We start from the raw sequence: 16,858 nt of genomic DNA on the forward strand, positions 1-16,858 counted from the left end.
TTCTTTGATCCCAGACTAAGAAGTGATGTTCTGTCAGGGATCTGCTTGGGGACCCATTATATTGGATTTATCTGGGACTCTGTATTGCTAGAAGAGACTCTCTGCTCCCAGACTAAGAAGTAATGTTCTGTCAGGAGATTGTGGTGGGAATTGTCATGTGGAATTGGATTACAGAAGTGTGCTGAACTGTGTTATATCCTATTCTGTCAATAAACCATGGTTGGTTTTTCATCTACCACCAAGCTTGAGTGATTTGGAACCCAGTATCTTCACAGTGCGGCGGGCACTTTTCGTATTTTGTGTTTTGGTTATAATTCCCCGCTCATGTTTTGGTTTTGGATCTGGATGATTTTTGAAAAAAAACATAAAAACAGCTAAAATCACAGAATTTGGGGGTAATTTGATCCTACGGTATTATTAACCTCAATCACATTAATTTCCACTCATTTCCAGTCTATTCTGAACACCTCACAATATTATTTTTAGTCCTAAAATTTGCACCGAGGTGGCTGTATGACTAAGCTAAGCGACCCAAGTGTGCGGCACAAACACCCGGCCCATCTAGGAGTGGCACTGCAGTGTCACTGCACTAATGGCGGATACCGGACGCACGTCTAACACCAGCATAGTTGTTATGGCCTCAGTAATCCGCTTTGCAACAGGGTATATATATATATTGTAGCCCTGTGGTTATAAACGGGCTAATGATGCTAGCAATGTTCACAATATATATACACGTTATAAATGTGGGACTGCTATATGCTGTATAAATTTCTGGGAAGCCCCCTTAGGGTTGAGGTGTCAGGGCACATGGTAGTAGTGAGGAAGTTTCTAGTGGCTGCACGTGGGGAGAAGGAGAGACCGGTGGAGACAGTTGGGGGAAGCGGTTGGACTGGTGGACGGAGTCAGAGCTCAGGGATTCCCCCACAGATAGCCCGGTGGGAGAGTAGCGGAGAGACCGAGGGTTCCCAGGTGCAGCTACTATCGGAGGGACTGAGAGACAGTGGGAGCGGAGGTGCCCGCTGACTTACCCGGCGGCGGGTGGCTGTACAGTACTGGAGGACTGGAGAGCGGAGCTATTGAGACCAGCAGCGCTGAATGGTGCGGCAGAGTGGTTATTGTACCTCCCTCTGGCTGCAGGGTAGCCGAGATCCCTGGCAACACAACAGACCGGGAGCCCTTCCAGCGGTAGCAACAAAGGAAGTGATGGTGGTTCAGGTTAGCATACCCAGAGGCTCCAGTTAGCGCTTCCTGGTGAGGGGTGGAGCCACAGCGCTAGACAGACAGCTGTGCCCTCTGAGGAGGAGTCGGGGGAGTGACAGATGCGTGTGCAGTGAAACTGGAGAGGAGGTGTAAGTGCGAAGAATCATTCCCCACCAGCACACACAGCCCATTCATCTATATGCATGCGGACATGCAGCCACACAGGCATCATTTCATAGCCCATCACTGGGCAGCATTCAGTTAAAAAACGGAGCGCCAATGCTTGCCGGGCAAAGCGTATATATAGCTATAATATATATCCCAGGCAGCATGAAATAATTGCAGCAATGAGACTGAAATGCTATCATTAAGGGGAAACAGCTAGCAGCCCAGGAGAAGGATAGTGGAAGTATGTTACATACATTAATGCGATTGTGTACAAGAGAGCAGAGAGGCGTGGACAGCTGCAGGCAATAGTGACTGTATATATATATATATATATATATTTATAGATGTGTGTGTGTGTGTGTGTGTGTGTGTGTGTGTGTGTGTGCGTGTGTGTGTGTGTGTGTGTGTGTGTGTGTGTGTGTGTGTGTGTGTGAGAAGCAGTAACATAAGAGCAAGGAACTGTTTGTAAAACGTAGTATGGACACACTGCTCAATTTATAAGAGTGATAAATCCAGTCAGTTGATGGAGAGAGTGAACGTTAATGAGAAACGTTCCCAAGGGAATGGCCAGGTAGTGCCACCCCCAAGAGAGAAGTATATTCAGGGGATTGTACTTATACAAGGAAGAGATACACACACTGTTAGTCGGTTATGGGCATATAAGGGAAACCTAGCCAGAGAGCAATCACATTGTATCAAATCTAAGGATACACCCAGAGAACATTAATGCAACACAAATGTAGACTGTATTAAGTTGGCCACCAAGAATAGCAATATTAGAGACATAGTATCTGACTATAATTACAACGATCTATGAAGTGCTTATGCTAGGACGCTGCCGGAGCTAATTCAAGAGGAAAGAGTTATATTAGCTGAAGAGCCAGTGTGTCCGGAATGTAAGGACTATTATATGTCTATAGTACAAAGAAAACAGAAACTGTGGTTGTATAAAGAGTGTCCTAACAGGAAGGGAGAGGAAAAGATCAGGGTCTGGAACCTGAGGATTATAAATATTTCATAAGACGTAAGAGGAATCTCAGTGATATCGGAACTGTTATATGGGATTAATTGAACTCCGTCAAAGCACTACTAACATACTTTGCTCAAGGGCCGCAATTGCGCAATTATTTTTCCTGAGAGTACCCGGGTAACTCATTAACTAATATAAAGGGTCTTTTTTTTGTATTGCATGCATATATTTTTATTGTATAGGCACCTTATATAAGGGGGAGGGATTTCTTGGAATTCTATATGTTTGCATAGTTTGTTCTATGTTAACTGCAACTGTGATATTGATTATTGATGTATTAAAACCCAGATAGTTGTTATACTTACCATAGTTGTCGCTTGTACTCAAATCCATGGGACCCGAAAGAAGAAGAATCATCATAGGAAATGGGTCTGGGACTGAGGGTCGACAGCACTAAGGTCGACACACCTTAGGTCGACGCCAATTGGTCGACACACCTTATGTCGACATGGACAAAAGGTCGACATGGACAAAAGGTCGACAGGAACAAGGTCGACATGGAAAAAGGTCGGCATGAGTTTTTTATGTTTTTTTGGTGTCGTTTTCTTCGTAGAGTGACTGGGAACCCCAATTAGTGCACCGCGTCCCCTCGCATGGCTCGCTACGCTCGCCATGCTTCGGGCATGGTGCCTTCGCTCAGCTACCGCTTCGCTCGGCACACTTTACCGTTCCAATCGTAGTCCACGTGGATCGTTAAGTATGAAAAGGTTCAAAAAAAGAAAAAAAATTGTGAAAAACTCATGTCGACCTTTTTCCATGTCGACCTTGTTCCTGTCGACCTTTTGTCCATGTCGACCTAAGGTGTGTCGACCAATTGGCGTTGACCTAAGGTGTGTCGACCTTTGTGCTGTCGACCTGGAGTCCGGATACCATAGGAAATACATAAGCATCTTAAATAGGTAACATCGTATTTACACATATACTTAATATAGACTTACCCAGGTGGGCCTATAGATATTATTCTAGCTTGGGTGGAGGCACTTATGTACTGATAGCCCCTGGGTGGTGAGAAAGGGGTTACAATATGGCAGTATCACTGGACTGGACTTATACGCCAGTACCACTGTAATTGTCACAACTGAGGGCTGGTGTTGACCTGAAACAGCCTCAGTTGTAGGGGCTGGTGTAAATGTAAATCTGTGCGGTACAATAGGACTCCTAGACATAGGGGACTTCTACCACCAGTGCCCGAAGGTGTGACCACGACAACAAGGATAAAATGAATGTTTGTTTATTGAACACAGTTCTGGTGGTACATCGGCACTTGCAAAGATATGATATGAGAAATTATTAAAAACAGTACACAGTTCCACAAGAAATAGCAAAAGCTGGCATTCCCTTAGGTGTGGTATCCGCACAAGGCTAGCTTGGGAGATTAGGAGATGGAGAGTCCTTTTACCGTCACCTAGGTGCTGTATGGTAGATGAAAGCTGGAACTGGTCAGCAGATGTACAGAGGCTGAACGTGCTGTAGAGGGAGTAGCACACGTAGACTGCCGGTTTTGCCGAATGGAAGCCGGTAACAAAGAATTGTGGATGAAGTGCAGATGAACCAGTGTTAGCAGAGGAGTTGAATGACACTGGTGAAGCTAAAGATCGATGAATTTGAAGAACGGATGACTTGAGCACTGAAGATATTAGGGAAACCGATGACATCAGGAAGGTGAACACCGCTGGGAGCCAAATGCTGGAAGCCGGTGTTTTAGAGCACTGCTGTGAGCGGCTAACAAGGATGTACCGCCTGCTGCTGTGCAGGTGTCGTCACTCCACCCACCTGTGCAACGCCGCCACAGACGATATCCAGACGCGTCAGAGGCTTCACTCTCGAGACCACTCCTCGGGGCGGACACCACCTCACCGCGGACGACGGGGGTCTGGAAAGAGAGGAATATGTCGGTTGAGACGTACGCCCGACCTCCGCCTAGAGTACGGGACACGTCAGGGGTAGCCGCGACCTTCACCGGCTGGGCGGAAGGTCATCACTGGCCAATAGGCCTCAGCTACCCAATTCTCACACACTCGCACGTTGTGTGGTGAGAGGGGGGTCCTCGCGTCCGCGAGCAAACCCTCCGGACCGGTATACAGGGGGGATGACAGACAGACAGACACAGGGTGATACTCACTTCCAACTTGCGGGTCACCTTGATTGTCGCACCTCTCCGCTCCTGTTGGGACAAGAAGAACAACCTCCCTACCTGCAGGCTACTCTACGGCTAACAACGATACAGCCAACTACGCCTGCCTAACAAACTAACTTAAACAACTGGAGGCTACTGGTTCTACCCCAATCAAACGGAGACTGGACCAATTAACACGTTCACTACCCGGCAAGTCAGTGGAACAATTCCCCGGCCTAACAGTATACCCCGATTTACCAGTCCTACCTTCCGGATGTTGGACACCAGCCGGTGCCTTTGGCTCACAATGAAGGACGGGGGTCTGGAACAGACGGTGGCCCACTTCCGATGACCGGGGGATGGCGACGTGTGGGACGGGAACGTTACTCCACACTTCCAATCCCCTGGGTCATACACCGCGTGGGGCCGGTCTGCTTCAAACAACAGCCACTGACCCCTCAAGAGCTGCTACACAGCCCACTTCCAGCCGGAGGGGCGCAGGCAGGAGCCTGAATGAGGGGCGCAGGCCGGTGACCTGGGTGAGGGCGCAGGCCGAAGCCTGGAGTGAGGGCACAGGCCGAAGCCTGGAGTGAGGGCACAGGTCGAAGCCTGGAGTGAGGGCACAGGCCGAAGCCTGGAGTGAGGGCACAGGCCGAAGCCTGGAGTGAGGGCACAGGCCGAAGCCTGGGGTGGGCACAGGCCGGAGGCCTGGGGTGGGCACAGGCCGGAGGCCTGGAGTGGGCACAGGCCGGAGGCCTGGAGTGGGCACAGGCCGGAGGCCTGGAGTGGGCACAGGCCGGAGGCCTGGAGTGGGCACAGGCCGGAGCCTGCCTAACGTGCGCACAGGCCGACAGGGCCTGACTCTGCCCGCAGGCCTAGTGCCTGTCCCTGGTGCTCTAGGGAGGATTATAGGTAGGTAGAGGTGGCCCAAGGCCGCCTACCTGTCGCGGAGGGAGAGGCTGCAGCGGGGAGCTTCGTTAGCTCTTTTGCTCTCCACACGCTGCAGCACTCTCCGCCGGACTTCCGCCGCTGGTCGCCGTCTTCTGTCTTCCTGCGTGACTCCGCCGACGTCTTCTTCCGCACTGCCGATGTCTTCTGCTCCGCCGACGTCTTCTTCCGCTGCTCGGCCGCCGTCTCTCTTCGCTGGAGCTCTTCTTCCTCTTCTGTTCCCGTCCGCCGTCCGACTGACTGTTCCCGCTCCGCAGCGCCTCTTATATGGCGCCGGGAGCGGGCGGAGCTATGACGCGGCGAGCCCCGACTGGCTCGCCGCGGCGAGCTCTGAGTGGCGGCCAAGGCGTGAGCCCTGATTGGCTCGCGCTTGGCGCGCCGTTTGAAATGCGCCGCTGGGATTGGAGGGGCTTGAATCCTTTCGGATGCAAGACCCTCCAGACTGGAAACCGCCCGCCGCATCGCCGCTCGTCGCTCCGCCGCCCGTCGCTCCGTGGAGGGGAAGGTTGCAATCCCCTTCACATTTCCCCCCCCTTTGTCCTTTGTGGTCCCCGCAAAGCAAGAATCCGACCATACAAAGTTCGGATCCGCGTAGCGAGGGCCCGGGACGCCCCTATTTGAATGCAGAGAGCGTCTTGGCAGGGGAGAGGCCACTACTTCGGCTGGGGGTTGAGGTTCTGATGCCTCCTCCGGATGATTCTCCTCAACCGGCAACCACCATTCCTCGTCTGACAGAGGGGTCAGAGCTTCCCCGATAGGGGCCCCTAACCCGTCCTCCGCTACCGGGGACTCAGCCCCGCTCACCGGATCCGGGAACGGACAAGGTCGCAGTTTACTCCGATGTAATGTGCGCAGGCGTCCCGTCCCATCGGTAGACTCCACTTGATACACTGGTCCACCCGGGTCCAAGCGACGGCGAACAAGGTATGGGGTAACTTCCCACCGTTCAGACAATTTCCCCCCTGGGCGAACCTCTCGCACCAACACTCGCTGGCCCACGGCCAACGATCCAGGCTCGTGGGACCTCACAGGTGGATGCTGGTGGTCGGCGATCAGCCTCCCAGCCAACTCGTGCGCCGCCTTCAGACGTAGGCGATGGTCCTCGACCCATTCGGCAGGGGCGAGGGGCGTTACCTCCTCAGTCCCGGACAGTTGTAAGTCGTGTGCCTCCCGTCCGGGTCGGCCGAACAACAAGAAAAAAGGGGAAAATCCCGTGGTGTGGTGAACTCTGTTGTTGTAAGTCCAGACCAGCTCCTGAACACGTTCGGGCCATCGCTGCTTCTCGGCACGCTCCAACACGCGGAGCATCTGCAGCAGAGTCCGGTTGAATCTCTCGCAGGCGCCATTCCCCTGCGGATGGTAAGGTGTTGTGCGGGACTTTTGAACGCCATAAAGCTGGCAGAGGCGCTCCATCAGCTGCCCCTGGAAACAGGCACCTTGATCCGAATGGATCCGCTCAGGACAACCGTACTGCCGAATGAAATGTTCGACGATCGCTCGTGTTGCCGACTCCGCGGTCTGGTTTCGGGTGGGAACCACTACCGTGAATTTAGTGAAGTGGTCAGTCATTACTAAGGCATACTGGTGCCCACTTACAGATTCCCCGATCAACACGTAGTCGATCATCAGCATCTCCAGTGGCCGACTGGTCCGGATCGTCTGGATGGGCACATGCTGTTCCGGTGGCTTAACTACCGCACACCGCCTGCACTCACGACACACCTGGTCCACGACTGCTTGCAGCCGGGGGGCGAAATATTGGCGTCTCAACCAATGGTATGTTTTATAGGGTCCCAAATGGGCCCCTTGCTCGTGCGCCTCTTCCACCAGCGACCGCACCCGGGCTTCTGGCACGACCACCTGCTCCACAGTACGCATTTCCTGTTCCAAGTAGCAGCGTCTCCGCAGGGTACCAGCGCAGACCCGCAATTGGTCCCAACGACGTACCACCTTCCTACAGAACCCGGTCAGTCCATCCTGCTCTCGGCGGGATGGCACATGACCCTTCTGTACCCACTGTCGAACGAGGTCCAAATCCTCATCGGCCTGCTGTTCCTGTGCCCAGTCCATCTCCGTGTACCTAAGTAAGGCAGTCTGGGCGTTTTGTCGGTACAACTCTCCGGCCGTGGCCTGCCGCACACGAGTGAGATCCGGCATTTCTTCGCCGCAGTCCTCTTCTTCCCCACCAGGTTCGGGGGTTTCCACCGGAAAGCGAGACAGGGCATCTGCGTTGGCATTACTCTTCCCCGGTCGATAGCGGATCTTGTAGGAGAACTTGGCCAACCTGGCCACCCATCGTTGCTCCAAGGCACCCAACTTGGCGGTCTCCAGGTACGCCAAGGGGTTGTTATCCGTGAAAATATCCACGTGAGCGGCGGTCAAGTACTCCGCAAACTTCTCGGTCACGGCCCACACCACTGCCAGTAGTTCCAACTTGAAGGAACTGTAGTTGTCTGGGTTCCTTTCGGTCTCTCGCAGGCTACGACTGCCGTAAGCAATCACCCGCTCCTGCCCATCCTGGACCTGAGCCAAGACCGCGCCCAAACCCTGCAGACTCCCATCCGTGTATAGGACGAAGGGCTTCTCAAAGTCTGCGTATCCCAACACCGGAGCTTCCATGAGACTTCCTTTCAGTTGGTCAAAGGCCAGGTTCTGCGCTTCTCCCCAAGTCTCCAGGGCAGCTTTCTTAGTGGTCGCAATCCCCCGAAGCAAGGCATGTAGGGGTTCCGCGATCCGGGCGAAATCCTTGATGAAGCGCCGGTAGTACCCCACCAAACCCAGAAATGCCCGCAATTCCGTGACGGTGGTGGGCACCTTCCATTCCTGGATGGCCGCCACTTTGCTGGGGGTTGGGTACACCCCATCACGTGACACTACATGCCCGAGGTACTCCAAGCTGGATTTCAACAGGTGGCACTTCCGGGGCTTGAGCTTCAGGCCGTATGCTTCCAGCCGCTGAAGAACCAGGTCGAGTCGAGCAAAGTGTTCCTCCAAGGTCGGGGCGAACACAATGATGTCGTCCAAGTAAATCAGCAAGGCTTCAAAGTTCAAGTCTCCCAAGCACCGCTCCATCATCCGCTGGAATGTGGCGGGCGCATTGTTTAACCCAAACGGCATGCGGCAAAATTCGAACAACCCCATGGGAGTAACGAATGCGGTCTTCTCCCTATCCTGGGGGGCCACCGGCACTTGCCAGTATCCACTGGCCAGGTCCAGGGTCGAAAAAATTTTCGCATTGCCCAGTGCAGCTAGGGACTCCTCGATCCTAGGGAGAGGGTAAGCGTCCCGGACGGTGCAACTGTTCAGCTTCCGGTAGTCCACACAGAACCGGATAGTCCCGTCCTTCTTCCGGACTAAGACAATGGGTGCAGCCCAGGGACTTTTGCTCTCCTGGATCACGTGGTTGTCCAGCATCTGACGCAACATGCTCTTTACTTCCTGGTACAACCGGGGCGGTATCGGCCGATACCGCTCCCGAACCGGGGGGGCGTCTCCGGTGCGGATCTCATGCTGCAGGTCCTCCGTATACCCGAAATCTTCCTCATGCCGGGAGAACACCTTCTGACGGTTCCAGAGCATCTGGTCCAGCTTGGCTACGTCCCCGGCCGCGCACTCTTCCAGCGACACGTCCATCTGCGTACGGATCATGGTGCCGTTCCACTCGGGGCAGGGCCCCTCCTGCTCCTCCACTTGAACAGATAATGCCCATGCCTCGGAAGCCTCTGGCCGTAGGGAGAGTTTACGCATACCCTGAACGCTATCCTCGTGAATCGCCACCACCTGAGCGATGACTGTCCCAGCCGGGACTCGGCAAAGCTGGTCGGTAAGATTGCAAAAGCGGACGGAGACCTTTCCACCGGTCACCACCGACACGGTCCGTGCCACCATCACTCCAGACCCTACCCTCAGCACATCAGTGGGCTCGACCATCACCTCCATGCCATTTAGGCTCTGATGGGTCCGCACTTCCAGAGGGATCAGGACTTCCTGGCGAGGTGGCAACTCCAGGCGCTGGTGGTGACCGACCTTCAAAAGGCCCAGGTGCTCTTCGATTGCCCCTAGGGCCCTGGTTCCCCGTCGTCCCACTTGTTGGAGTGCCTGCTGGACGGGGCGCCGGACTCCCAGATTCCTCCAATATTGTGGCCCATTTTCCTGGAACAAGAGCTGGTCGAGATGTCGGAGTACATTCATCCCGAGGATCACTGGGCCATGGCTCAGTCCCGGGCTGCTGACTACCAGCAGCCCCTTCCTACCCAGCTCTCGGCCACAAACTACCATCTCCATCCACACCACCCCCACCACGGGAATGGGTAGGTTATTAGCTGCCGTGAGGGTAATGAAGCTCTCGGACACCTCACTTTTAAGATGGGCGTAATGTTCAAGAAAACAGGCCTCGGAAATGGTGGATACTTGAGAGCCGGTATCCAACAAGCAGGACTGATCTTTCCCGCCGAGGCGGCTGACTACCACGGGACACTCTCCTACCAATTCAGCCTGTTCGTTAATGGCTGATCTCTCCTCATCGCTCCCCCCCACGGGTGGTCCCGTTACCGCGAGGGAGGTCAGTTTAACTGCGCCTCCGGGATTGCTTCGGTACAGGTCCGCGCAATATGCCCATACCGATGGCATCGGTAACAACGAGGGCCTCGGCCCTCTCCCGGACGGCCGTCCGGTTCCATGCCTCGTCCACGGGGCCGCCTTGTGTCCCGCTCACGGGACTCCGTGCCCCGCTGGTCACGCCGGTACACCTCCTCCCTCAGCTGGGAGACCTCTTCCCTCATTTCTTTGGTCACCCGGAGGAAGGCCTCTTTCAGGTCTTGCACACAGGTCTCTAAGGGATTGGTCTCCCTGCTAGCCACGGGCGCGGAGATCGGCTGCACCCACTGGGGGAAAACGGCGTGTGGCCCGTAATTGGCATTGCGGTCCCTGGCTACGGCGTCGATCTCCACCTGATGGAAGGTCAGGGTGTCATCCTGGGATATCTTATCCAGCATCACCTGCCTCAGGGGCACGTTCCGGAGTCCCATGGCGAACTGATCCCGCAATATCTGGCTGGTGTTGGTGAGCGCCCCAAACCCATCGGGGTCTTTCCGACGTACTTCTCCCATCATCTCCTGGAGCGCGTTTGCATACTGGGGGATGGACTCATCCTCCCTCTGGAACCGGCCAAACAGACGCTGCCGGAAGGTCCCCGCCGAGGAGGTGTCCCCATAAATATCCCCCAGGATATTATAGATCTCCTCCAGCTCATCGCGTTCATCGTCGGGCCGCAAGAGAATCGTCCGACGAGCCTCGCCTTCCAGAGAATTCAGGGCGAGGGGCACCTGCAGGTCGTCGGGCACCCGATAGATGAGAAACGTCGCCTCTAGTCGGGCCTTCCAGTCCTCTAAGGTCATGTTGCGACCGTCGTAACGGGGTAGGTGGGCGAGGGCTGGTCCGACGTTGAGTCGACGCGATGACCTTCGTCGCTCGTTGTCCGTTCCCCTCGGTACCACATCAGTGGAGCTGGCAGTCGAGCCTCTCCGAGTGGGTAGTTTCGGCGCATCTGTCCACGGCTTCTCGGCTGTGGGTGGTGACTGATCTCCGTCCATCCTGCCGACTACGCCAATTGTGAGCGGCTAACAAGGATGTACCGCCTGCTGCTGTGCAGGTGTCGTCACTCCACCCACCTGTGCAACGCCGCCACAGACGATATCCAGACGCGTCAGAGGCTTCACTCTCGAGACCACTCCTCGGGGCGGACACCACCTCACCGCGGACGACGGGGGTCTGGAAAGAGAGGAATATGTCGGTTGAGACGTACGCCCGACCTCCGCCTAGAGTACGGGACACGTCAGGGGTAGCCGCGACCTTCACCGGCTGGGCGGAAGGTCATCACTGGCCAATAGGCCTCAGCTACCCAATTCTCACACACTCGCACGTTGTGTGGTGAGAGGGGGGTCCTCGCGTCCGCGAGCAAACCCTCCGGACCGGTATACAGGGGGGATGACAGACAGACAGACACAGGGTGATACTCACTTCCAACTTGCGGGTCACCTTGATTGTCGCACCTCTCCGCTCCTGTTGGGACAAGAAGAACAACCTCCCTACCTGCAGGCTACTCTACGGCTAACAACGATACAGCCAACTACGCCTGCCTAACAAACTAACTTAAACAACTGGAGGCTACTGGTTCTACCCCAATCAAACGGAGACTGGACCAATTAACACGTTCACTACCCGGCAAGTCAGTGGAACAATTCCCCGGCCTAACAGTATACCCCGATTTACCAGTCCTACCTTCCGGATGTTGGACACCAGCCGGTGCCTTTGGCTCACAATGAAGGACGGGGGTCTGGAACAGACGGTGGCCCACTTCCGATGACCGGGGGATGGCGACGTGTGGGACGGGAACGTTACTCCACACTTCCAATCCCCTGGGTCATACACCGCGTGGGGCCGGTCTGCTTCAAACAACAGCCACTGACCCCTCAAGAGCTGCTACACAGCCCACTTCCAGCCGGAGGGGCGCAGGCAGGAGCCTGAATGAGGGGCGCAGGCCGGTGACCTGGGTGAGGGCGCAGGCCGAAGCCTGGAGTGAGGGCACAGGCCGAAGCCTGGAGTGAGGGCACAGGTCGAAGCCTGGAGTGAGGGCACAGGCCGAAGCCTGGAGTGAGGGCACAGGCCGAAGCCTGGAGTGAGGGCACAGGCCGAAGCCTGGGGTGGGCACAGGCCGGAGGCCTGGGGTGGGCACAGGCCGGAGGCCTGGAGTGGGCACAGGCCGGAGGCCTGGAGTGGGCACAGGCCGGAGGCCTGGAGTGGGCACAGGCCGGAGCCTGCCTAACGTGCGCACAGGCCGACAGGGCCTGACTCTGCCCGCAGGCCTAGTGCCTGTCCCTGGTGCTCTAGGGAGGATTATAGGTAGGTAGAGGTGGCCCAAGGCCGCCTACCTGTCGCGGAGGGAGAGGCTGCAGCGGGGAGCTTCGTTAGCTCTTTTGCTCTCCACACGCTGCAGCACTCTCCGCCGGACTTCCGCCGCTGGTCGCCGTCTTCTGTCTTCCTGCGTGACTCCGCCGACGTCTTCTTCCGCACTGCCGATGTCTTCTGCTCCGCCGACGTCTTCTTCCGCTGCTCGGCCGCCGTCTCTCTTCGCTGGAGCTCTTCTTCCTCTTCTGTTCCCGTCCGCCGTCCGACTGACTGTTCCCGCTCCGCAGCGCCTCTTATATGGCGCCGGGAGCGGGCGGAGCTATGACGCGGCGAGCCCCGACTGGCTCGCCGCGGCGAGCTCTGAGTGGCGGCCAAGGCGTGAGCCCTGATTGGCTCGCGCTTGGCGCGCCGTTTGAAATGCGCCGCTGGGATTGGAGGGGCTTGAATCCTTTCGGATGCAAGCCCCTCCAGACTGGAAACCGCCCGCCGCGTCGCCGCTCGTCGCTCCGCCGCCCGTCGCTCCGTGGAGGGGAAGGTTGCAATCCCCTTCACACTGCCAATAGCAGAAGGCAATGAGGATACTATGGAGTCAGGCAGGCACCGCAGGGTGGTGATTGGTGTCTCTGAAGAACTCAAGACACAGGAGCTGGAATACCTGGAACACAGTAATCACAGAGAGCAGAGACAGGATACACTGGTAATGACAACCAAAGCACTGACAACTTCCTGGTCCTTTTATACCCTCAGCAGTGCAGGGATTGGATCAGCAATCAGGCAGAACTCAGCGATGCTGTAGATTGGAGGATATAGCGTCATGTGATCAGAACCAACATGGCAGCGCCCATACTGGTCTTTGGAGGGAAACCTGGTTTGTAATCCCATATGGAAATTATACAGCAATGGCGGCTGCGGCCGCAGGGGACAGTGGACGCCAAGCTGCACAGCAAACCCACAGAGCCGGCGGCAGAGGCCACAGCGGGCGAGAGGCATCGCACAGACCTGTTAGTGCTTTGAACTATAAAAATAGCGGCAAAGGCCACAGCTGACAGGGGACGCCACACTGATCCATCCAGGCGCTGAGAGCGCAGCAATGGCGGCGGAGGCCGTGGCTGACAGGAGACGCTATGCAGAGCCGTCCAAGTGCTGAGAGTGCAGTAATGGCGGCGGAGGCCGTGATGGGCCAGAAACGCCATTCCACTTATAAGAGTTCCATGTGACTGCATCTGCGGACTGGCAGGGAGGAGATATGAAGTAAGGATGTTTAGCAGCATGATTGAGACTCGGCCCTGGAACGCTGAGCCAGCCTCAGGAGACACCTGAAAGGTAATAATGGCGTCCTGTAACCCGGATCGTGACAGTAATTATTAGGCAATACCGCTGGACATATACGGCAGTATCAATGGGCATATATATGGCAGGATCACTGTAATTATACGTCAGGATCACTGGACTTATACGGCAGGATCACTGGATTTATACGGCGGGATCACTGGAATTATATGGCAGGATCACTGGAATTATACGTCAGGATCACTGGAATTATACGGCAGGATCACTGGAATTATACGGCAGGATCACTGGAATTATACGGCAGGATCACTGGATTAATACGGCAGGATCACTGGAATTATACGGCAGGATCACTGGATTTATACGGCAGGATCACTGGATTTATACGGCAGGATCACTGAAATTATACGGCAGTATCAATGGACATATACGACAGGATCACTGGACATATACGGCAGTACCACTTGACATATACGGCAGGATCACTGGACATATACGGCAGTACAGGGACACCACCACTGGACAGATGCAGCACAACACACCACCACTGCAATAGACTGGACAGATGCAGCACAACACACCACCACTGTACTGATGCAGGACAACACAGCACCACTGCAATAGACTGGACAGATGCAGCACAACACACCACCACTGTACTGATGCAGGACAACACAGCACCACTGCAATAGACTGGACAGATGCAGCACAACACACCACCACTGTACTGATGCAGCACAACACAGCACCACTGCAATAGACTGGACAAATGCAGCACAAGACACGGACTCTGAGTACACTGAGGATGAAGACACGTCCTCTCTCTACACTCTCCAATGCCAGAGTGAAAATGGCGGCTACGCGCGGCTCTTTATATGAAATCCAAACCCCGCGAGAATCCGACAGTGGGATGATGACGTTTTGCCTCGTTCTGGTTTCAGAGTCAGGCGGGAAAACCTGGGCTCGTGATGTGAAGTCCGGTAGGGTTCGGTTCTCTGAAAACCGAACCCGCTCATGTCTAAAGAAATCACACGTACATAAGTGTTCACAGCCTTTGCCATGAAGCTCAAAATTTAGCTCAGGTACATCCTGTTTCCACTGATCATCCTTCAGATGTTCCTACTGCTTAATTGGAGTCCACCTGTGGTAAATTCAGTTGATTGGATATGATTTGGAAAGGCACACACCTGTCTATATAAGGTCCCACACTTGACAGTGCATGTCTGACCACAAACCAAGCATGAAGTCAAAGGAATTGTCTGTAGACCTCCGAGACAGGATTGTCTCGAGGCACAAATCTGGGGAGAGGTACAGAAAAATATCTGCTGCTTTGAAGGTCCCAATGAGCACAGTGTCCTCCATCATCTGTAAATGGAAGAAGTTCGGAACCACCAGGACTCTTCCTAGAGCTGGCCGGCCATCTAAACTGAGCGATCTGGGGAGAAGGGCCCTAGTCAGGGATGTGACTAATAGCTCAATGGTCACTCTGTCAAAACTACAGCATTCCTCTGTGGACAGAGGAGAACCTTCTAGAAGGACAACTGCAGCAATCCACCAATCAGGCCTGTATGGTAGAGTGGCCAGATGGAAGCCACTCCTTAGTAAAAAGCAGATGGCAGCCTGCCTGGAGTTTGCCAAATTGCACCTGAAGGACTCTCAGACCATGAGAAACAAAATTCTCTGGTGTGATGAGACAAAGACTGAACTCTTTGGCGTGAATGCCAGGCGTCATGTTTGGAGGAAACCAGGCACCGCTCATCACCAGGCCAATACCATCCCTACAGTGAAGCACGGTGGTGGCAGCATCATGCTGTGGGGATGTTTTTCAATGGCAGGAACTGGGAGACTAGTCAGGATAGAGGGAACGATGAATGCAGCAATGTACAGAGACATCCTGGATGAAAACCTGCTCCAGAGCGCTCTTGACCTCAGACTGGGGCGACGCTTCATCTTTCAGCAGGACATCACAGGAGTGGCTTCGGGACAACTCTGAATGTCCTTGAGTGGCCCAGCCAGAGCCCATACTTGAATCCAATTGAACATCTCTTGAGAAATCTGAAAATGGCTGTGCACCGACGCTTCCCATCCAACCTGATGGAGCTTGAGAGGTGCGGCAAAGAGGAATGGGCGAAACTGCCCAAAGATAGGTGTGCCAAGCTTGTGGCATCATATTCATAAAGACTTAAGGCTGTAATTGCTGCCAAAGGTGCATCAACAAAGTATTGAGTAAAGGCTGTGAATACTTATGTAAAAGTATATGTCTGGATGTTGGGGGTATATAATATGTCTGGATGGAGGGTGTATATAATATGTCTGGATGGAGGGTGTATATAATATGTCTGGATGGAGGGTGCATATATGTCTGGATGGAGGGTGTATATAATATGTCTGGATGGAGGGTGTATATAATATGTCTAGATGGAGGGTGTATATAATATGTCTGGATGGAGGGTGCATATATGTCTGGATGGAGGGTGTATATAATATGTCTGGATGGAGGGTGTATATAATATGTCTGGATGTTGGGGGTATATAATATATCCGGATGTTGGGGGTATATAATATGTCTGGATGGAGGGTGTATATAATATGTCTGGATGGAGGGTGCATATATGTCTGGATGGAGGGTGTATATAATATGTCTGGATGGAGGGTGTATATAATATGTCTGGATGGAGGGCGTATATAATATGTCTGGATGGACGGTGCATATAATATGTCTGCATGGAGGGTGTATATAATATGTCTGGAAGGAGGGTGTATATAATATGTCTGGATGTTGGGGGTATATAATATATCCGGATGTTGGGGGTATATAATATGTCTGGATGGAGGGTGTATATAATATGTCTGGATGGAGGGTGCATATATGTCTGGATGGAGGGAGTATATAATATGTCTGGATGGAGGGTGTATATAATATGTCTGGATGGAGGGCGTATATAATATGTCTGGATGGACGGTGTATATAATATGTCTGCATGGAGGGTGTATATAATATGTCTGGATGGAGGGTGTATACAATATGTCTGGATGGACGGTGTATATAATATGTCTGCATGGAGGGTGTATATAATATGTCTGGATGGAGGGTGTATATAATATGTCTGGGCGGGAGGATGTAGGTAGCGGTGCAGGAGGGTGTAGGTAGCTGGGCGGGAGGGTGTAGGTAGCGGTGCGGGAGGGTGTAGGTAGCT

The 16,858-nt window shown here is 54.1% G+C and overlaps 1 protein-coding gene across 1 annotated transcript in view; it reads left to right on the forward strand.

Moving 5' to 3' along the window:
- The first annotated feature begins 891 nt into the window (after window positions 1-891).
- LOC134928679 (amiloride-sensitive amine oxidase [copper-containing]-like) overlaps window positions 892-16,858 on the forward strand; it is a 199,419-nt gene continuing 183,452 nt past the window's right edge. The window contains exon 1 of the mRNA XM_063924665.1: window positions 892-1,218. The gene's annotated coding sequence lies outside the window, so the exon portion shown is untranslated. The remainder of the gene's footprint in view (window positions 1,219-16,858) is intronic.

The sequence above is a fragment of the Pseudophryne corroboree genome, chromosome 5 (assembly GCF_028390025.1).
Source record: "Pseudophryne corroboree isolate aPseCor3 chromosome 5, aPseCor3.hap2, whole genome shotgun sequence".
NCBI lineage: Eukaryota > Metazoa > Chordata > Amphibia > Anura > Myobatrachidae > Pseudophryne > Pseudophryne corroboree.